This window comes from Lissotriton vulgaris, chromosome 6 (genome assembly GCF_964263255.1).
Source record: "Lissotriton vulgaris chromosome 6, aLisVul1.2, whole genome shotgun sequence".
NCBI classification, from domain to species: domain Eukaryota; kingdom Metazoa; phylum Chordata; class Amphibia; order Caudata; family Salamandridae; genus Lissotriton; species Lissotriton vulgaris.
The window spans coordinates 226,885,174-226,892,827 of NC_141694.1; positions in this window are offsets into that span (position 1 = coordinate 226,885,174).

Sequence of the window (7,654 nt, forward strand, 5' to 3'; positions counted from 1 at the left end):
TGCCAAAAGAATACGAGGAATACCAGTCTGTGTTCAATAAACAAAAAGCCACTCAGCTTCCTCCCCATCGAACATTCGACTGCCAGATTGACCTTATCCCCGGAGCCGAGATTCCTTGCAGTAGAGTGTACACCCTAACAGAACCCGAGACGCTCTATTTATGAAAGTACCTAGATGAGAACCTAGCTTCCGGTTTCATAAGACATTCCTCATCTCCTGCTTCCTCGCCTCTCTTTTTATCACTAAAAAGGATTGTGACGAATTTTGCACATGTATAGAATTCAGAGCTAATAATAGGGTCACTCTAAAATATCGCTCCCCCTTACCCTTAATTCCTGTCTTATTGGACAAGATAAAGGCGGCTAAATATTACACCAAACTGGATTTACGAGGAGCATACCCTTTGGTCAGAGTGAAACATGGCGATAAGTGGAAGACCGCTTTCAGAACAAAATTCGGACTTTTTGAGTACAGAGTCATGCCCTTTGGGCTCTGGAACACCCCGGCGGCTATCCAATACTTTATGAATGAGGTACTTTGAGGATTATTGGACACCATATGCATTGTATACATCGACGATATCTTGATTTATTCTTCCAGCATTCAGGAACACATTCTTCATGTAAAAACCATCCTGGAACAATTGCAACAACATTCTCTCTATGCCAAATTGGAAAAGTGTTTATTCCATGTTCAAGAAGTAGCATTTCTGGGGTATGTTATGAACGCCAAAAAGATTCCAAATGGAAAGCTGCAAGGTGGAGGCAATTACCCAATGGAAAACCCCCCAACACGTGAAATCTGTCCAAAGTTTCTTGGGGTTCACCAACTACTATTGGCGTTTTATCAAGGACTTCTCAAGAATAATCCATCCCATCTCCAACCTGTTAAAAAAGAACGCACTGTTCGTCTGGGGTGAAGAGGCAGAAAAATCCTTCAACCTACTGAAAGAACGATTTACTCAGGCACCTATTCTCCGACACCACAATCCACAAATTCCTTTCATCATGGAAACAGATGCCTCACACAATGCCATAGGAGGGGTGTTGTCGCAACGCCATCCTACTACCGGACAGATACATTCAGTGGCTTATTATTCAAAGAATCTCACCCCAAGTAAAGTCAATTACACGATTACCAATAAAGAATTACTCGCCATAAAAAGGGGCTGTGAGGATTGGAGGCATTACCTTATGAGAGCTCATCACGTTATTGAGATCTACACCGATCACAAGAACCTGTTGTTCTTAAAGACCGCAAAAGTCTTAACACCACGTCTGTTGAGATGGACTCTTTTCTTTTCCGATTATGATTTTGTTATCAAGTACAGGCCAGGACCACAGAATGGGAAAGCGGACGCATTGTCTCATATCCATGATTCTGGAACTGACTTGTCACCTGAAAAATCGGAACCCCCAGAGATATTGCCCGAGACATGTTTTCCCACAGAGACTATAGCCTTAATGAATTCACACAACTTTCTTGAGGACATCAAAGTTTTCCTCGCGGACATCGATGTCATTGCTTGGATTCAGGAGCTACCTGAGTTTCGCACAGAAAAAGAGGATCTGCTATACCATTTTCACGCTTTGTTCATCACAACGTCAACACTACAGAACCAGGTGTTAGCATGGGCACATAACTCCCCGCTAGGAGGCCATCTGAGAAGATACAAGACTGTTTCCAGCATCAAGAGATCCTTTTGTTGGCCTGCCTTGAGAAAAGACACCAAGCACTACATTGAGAATTGCGCTGTATGTGTACAAGGAAATGCAGTCCACAAGAAACCAACGGGCCTCCTCCAACCATTGCCTATTCCCCCCAGACCATGACACATGGTGTTAATGGATTTTATCGTAGAAATGCCACCCTGTGAAGGTTATACAACCATATTGGTGGTTGTCGATCATTTGACAAAGATGGGACATTTTATACCACTCAAACGATTACCCACTTCCTCTGAACTAGCCCTAGTGTTCCTACAGAATGTGATTAAATTGCACGGCATTCAGAGTGTTCTTAACATGGATCGTGGATCACAGTTCACTTCTCGCTTTGGGAGGGCTCTTTGCAAAACCATACAGATAGAAGCAAAACTATCTAGTAGCTATCATCCCCAGACTGACGGTAAAACAGAACGATTGAATCAGACCTTGGAGCAGTATCTCCGTTGCTTCACCCTACAAAACACATCAAATTGGTGTGATTTATTATGGACAGCTGAATTCACATACAACAACGTGGAACACTCAACTCTCGGGTGCTCGCCATTCTTTTGTTTAAATGGATATCATCCCAATATGCTTCCTTTTGAATGGCTGGCCCAGTCCAGACTCCCGAGCATTATGGAACACCATGCTCATCTCAGAGCGGTGTTACTAGATGCTAAGAAAAGCCTACTCACAGCCCAACAAACACAGAAACACTTTGCAGATAGGAAACGATCCCCAGAACCAAGTTACCAAGTGGGGGACAAGGTATGGCTCGCCACCAAGAATCTACATCTTAAAGGGGTTAACAAACTGAAACCTAAATACATCGGTCCCTATGGTATTGAAGAGATTATAAACCCCGCAGCTATGAGACTGTCCCTACCCGAAGCATGGCACATACATCCTGTTTTCCACATTTCATTACTCCAACCCTGTCCCGCTAGCATGAGAACACCCAACCGACCCCTACCTATAGAAATAGATGGACAGGAAGAATACGAAGTTCATGCACTCCTCGATTCAAAGCTAGTGAGGGGACAAGTACAGTATCTTGTTGAATGGAAGGGGTATGGGGTGGAGGATAGGACATGGGAGCCTGTACAGAACCCTCACTGCCCTGACCTGCTAGAACAGTTCCATACGGCTCATCCAGGAAAGCCTGGACGACCTCCGAGTCGGCGATCCTTGCGCAGGGATTCTGTCGTGATTACCAGCCTCCAGACATGTAAGGGAGCTAGTGTAAGGGAACAAAACATAACACCTTTCTCTGTTGTGCATGTGACACCTTCAGTTCACTGTTTTTCTAGGTGCACTACATCTCCCAGAAGGCTAAGGGGGCCATTGCCGGGAAAGAGTAATCATGTGACAAATACAAAGCAGTTTCGATATAAGTCCCACCTCTTCCAGTGAACGGTCCTTGACAAACAACTTCGACCAAGTAGCGGTAGGTGCTTCCCTGCTGGATTACCTCAGTTTTCCGTTTGAGATACGCTGTGTCTCTGTGTCAGAACAGTTCCTGGGAGCCTTCATGTGCTCAAACATTCCGAACGCCAAAGGCAAGCCCAGACGCGATTGAACGGCGAGCGCGTCATTCAGGTATTTGAATTTGTTCCCCTTGAGAGTGGAAGACGGCGCCTGGAGGCACTCTCCTCTCGGGGATTTTGAAATGCATTTCTCCGATATCGATAAGAGTGTTTATTTCAGAAGAGCGGAAGCCTGCGTCCGGCGGCGCTCTCTGCTCGGTGCTAGCAGAAACGCTTAAATCATTGTAGTGTGGCGGAATATTATTATGAGGAATTCTGGCAAACACCGTATACACGCTTTCATGTATTATGTATACATGACATCCTTCTTGCTCGGAAAACGCTGTTCCTAATTCTGGGCTGAACTGTTAATTAAGTAGCTTGCCGATCTGGTCTTGTGAAACACCATTTGTGAGGAGCACAATAGTAGTACTAAAACAAAGGTGATTGTATGCTATTGTATATACTTTATTGCCCTCCTGAATTTAGAAGTACACGGCGTAATTTGGGCTTCTTCAAGGAAGGCTATTCTTCATGGTCATGTGTATCTATCCTGATGTAAGGATTCCTGGAATTCTACGCAGAATCTAGTTGAACTACGGTACATAAACCCAGTGTGAGTGTAATCTATTTTTATTAAGTTTGATGCTGGAGGAATGCGTGCGGTGTTTCTCACTGTCTTCTTACTTTCTCTTTACATACAGAACCTGTCCAGAAGAAGAGAGGAGAACTAGCCTAGACCAGATCTTTGAAGCATACAGACGTTTATTATTTTGTTCCCTTCCCTTTTCCCTTGGATGCTTCTTTTCTCTGCGCTTTGGTATGTTTACGGTGCGGTGAGGGAAGTGTTCAGGGTAAGAAGGTAGTTACTCTTCACGGCATCGCTCCTGCTGGCTGCTGCAGAATAGGCTAGTGGCGAATGGCTATCTTGTGCTGCTGACAACCCCGACAGTGCCCAGTGAAAGCGTGCACTGACGGCTGGTGGTGTGTGCCTGGTGGAAGCGTGCACTGACGTCTGGTGGTGTGTGTGTGCCTGTTGAAATCTTGCACTGATGGCTGGTGGTGTGTGTGCATGGTTGCAAAGCTTGCGCTGATGGCTGGTGGTGTGTGTGTCTGGAAGCGTGCACTGAAGGCTGGTGGTGTGTGTGCCTGGTGGAAACGCGTGCACTGACATCTGTTGGTAGGCGGATATGTAGATACAAACTATGGGCAACTGATCTCGAGGTAGGCAAATTTTAGGAAGGAAACTAAGGTACGTTTGAAAATGTGATTTGATTGTGCAATTGTTAGTCATTGGGTATAAGAATCAAAATATTGTTTATATATACCACATGTTTAATGGTTGTGGTTTTATGGGAAGTAGCACCTACTGATTGATTTAGTTCAAATTTTTCCCAACACATGTATTTATTGTTTATAAGATGTTGAAAAACTACAGTACCATAAAACATCAGCGCCAAGTAAGGCAGCAAGGCCGAACCCCCGGCGAGTATAAGACACCATTACAATTCTACTGGCAGCAAGGATCCCATGATAATATCTTACAGTAAACACATTGGCCATCATATTGTCTGGAGGACCAAGGACTCCGTGTTCTCTAGTGTTTGCTCGCCCATCCTCGCCACCTGTCGATCTCCTTCTCTGCGCCACCTCAGAGGTTTTAACCCGAGGCGTGCCTGCTGCTCCAAAGTAGCAGAACTCGCCCATGCCAAGTGAAAGTCCCAGTACTCATTGGGGTGGGGTTGGGGGGTGGGGGTGGTCAGAGGTATTGGGCGTTGGGGCGGGCATTTAGAAGTGACGGTACTCACTATTTAGTTAATGTAATAACACTGAAAGCTGGCAGCTGTAAACAAGTGGGAGGGGTGGGGGAATGCATGCGCCAGGCTTTTTAATTGTAGCGTTTGTGCATATAACTGTGCCTCTGTAATCTGTATCAATAATGAACATCAGACTGCCAATAAAGAATTACTCGCCATAAAAAGGGGCTGTGAGGATTGGAGGCATTACCTTATGAGAGCTCATCACGTTATTGAGATCTACACCGATCACAAGAACCTGTTGTTCTTAAAGACCGCAAAAGTCTTAACACCACGCCAATCGCAGGGACTCTTAGACCAAACAAAGCAAAAATAAAAAAGCAAGGTATTGAACGCAACAATAAATCCAACCAATGATAAGCTATGGGAAGGCTCTAGGTTCACTGTAAGTACACAAAAGAGCTTACACAACCAACAGCTTGCCTTGCTTGGTAGGTAGGATCTAAAAAGGACTCAGCAGTACATTGCTGCCAAGTTTTCCGTGTAGATGTGTGACTAGTCCAGTTCTGTTTTTTCCTAAAATTCTGGGACTTGCAGTGCTGGTTTTATACTGGTTTAAGTAAGAATCCAAGTCCCATAATTCTAAGAAAAAACAGCACTGATCTGACTGGTCACGCATGGACCTGTGTAATTTAGCAGCTATGACATTGGGGATCCTGAGTGGTCAAAGGTTTATGTCTACAGTGAAATATTTCCAAATCCTCCTATTATGTCTAAGAAAGAAAAAAATATGATTCACGTTTTGATCCAGTTGTTTCAAACTTAGTAATTTTTACCCCATATATATGGTAATGACAATGAATGAAGGGTCACGCTGTCTGATTCTTCAGCATCTTACCATTCCAAGGTGGCCGCCCCTTTCGCACCCATCTGACTGACTATAGAACAACTGGCATCTCGTCCTTTCATTGGAAAGTATGCATTCCGCCGTTTACCATCTTCTCCCTAAAATATACATACACTGCTCAGGCTACTCCAATAAAGTTTGTAATCACCATATTTGTGCTATGAATCCGGTGTTATATTTTGTATACGCACCACTTTTACAAAAATGTGAAAACCCGAAGTGCATGTTATAAATAAAATCGATAGTGGTATGTAATTAGAAAAATTATTTTACATGGATAGTACTATTTCTGCATTAAAGGCGGGGATCAGCCGCTGTGTATTCGTCCTCTTGTCTGTGCTATGAATCCTGTCATCCAATGTGGTATTTCATTTATGCTTTATAGTGCTTATGAGGCTGTAGGATAGCCCTAAAGGGAACTGTAATGAGCGGGCTACATAATTCCTTCCAAAGGGAGGAAAGTGGTTCAGCTGTGAGCTGCACTTTGCCCTTTGCCAATCAACGCATGCTTATTGTGACTGAACCTATCAGGAAGAATGTGTTCTGCTGCCGCATATATGGTTAGGCGACGATGCTTTGAAGCCAGACGGCTGGTGATTTTAAAGATATGTATTTATTTATTTAATGCAGTGTTATATAGCGCAGACTTTACCCAAAGGTGTCAGAGTGCTTTATTTGGAAGTCAGTTTGAGAAATCGACTCACCTGTTGACGAGTGCTGAAGCGTGACCTCCCTATTCTAGCACTACCCGAAGCTCTGCTGTGTCCAAAGTACTATCTGGCAGCATAAAGCTCCTTCAACACAGGGTGGCCTCATCAGCCCGTATAACAAAGGGGAAAGCTACTCTGCACATACAGAAGTTCTGCTGGAATGGGATAGGAAGTCATATTTTCAACATTTAATCTGAATTGCGCATGTAATTTCCCAGTTTTACAGATGTTGCTGGTATTTTATCAGTTTTCCATTTTGAACATTCCTAAAAATCATTTTAATCATTGCCAACCTATTGTTCTGTTATAGGTATTCAGACAGCGATTTCCTTACCAAGCATTGGCGGCCGCGTAATGAAGATAAAAAAAACCACGACTGTGCCGCGCACGCGCGTAAAAAGAAATGCGAGTGTGATGCTCGTGGTGTGCACGCGTGTCACTGGAAGTGCTACCTTGCCGGCGATCAGCATGCTATGCGCACTCTTGTGCGCGTTCTACCAAGCTGATCGCTCGCAAAGTAGCATTTTTCAGAGCCCTACTAAATGTTTCGGCCGAGATCAGCGCATGCTCTGGATCAGGCCGAGACCTAAAAACAACTAAAATTTACTACCGAATAAGATTTGACTTTAGTGAGGTCGACCAGAGCTGAAAATGCATCTTGTGCAATTAAATTAAAGTGAGCCCTGTTTTTACCTCTGCCCAGAAGTAAGCCACAGACAAACACTATTAAAGCCTTCCTTTCTCAGACTCTATGCGAGAACATGCAGTTGAGAAATGTTCCAACTGTAAAGACAAACGGCTCTTAATAGTGCCAATATCGGCCCGCACACCAGCACCCCCATAACATAGTGTATATCCCATAAATAAATAGACAAGACAACTTGTAGATGGGAAAAGGTAGTTGCAGGGTTATTAGCATATCTTAAGCCAAAACATGGTGGGTTATCTTACAGACGATCCAAAGGCAAGCCGCCCCTCGCAGCTTGCCACCTGATAGGCCAAGTAGCAACGCAGCCTTGGCCAGACGGTGCTTAGCGGTTGTGGT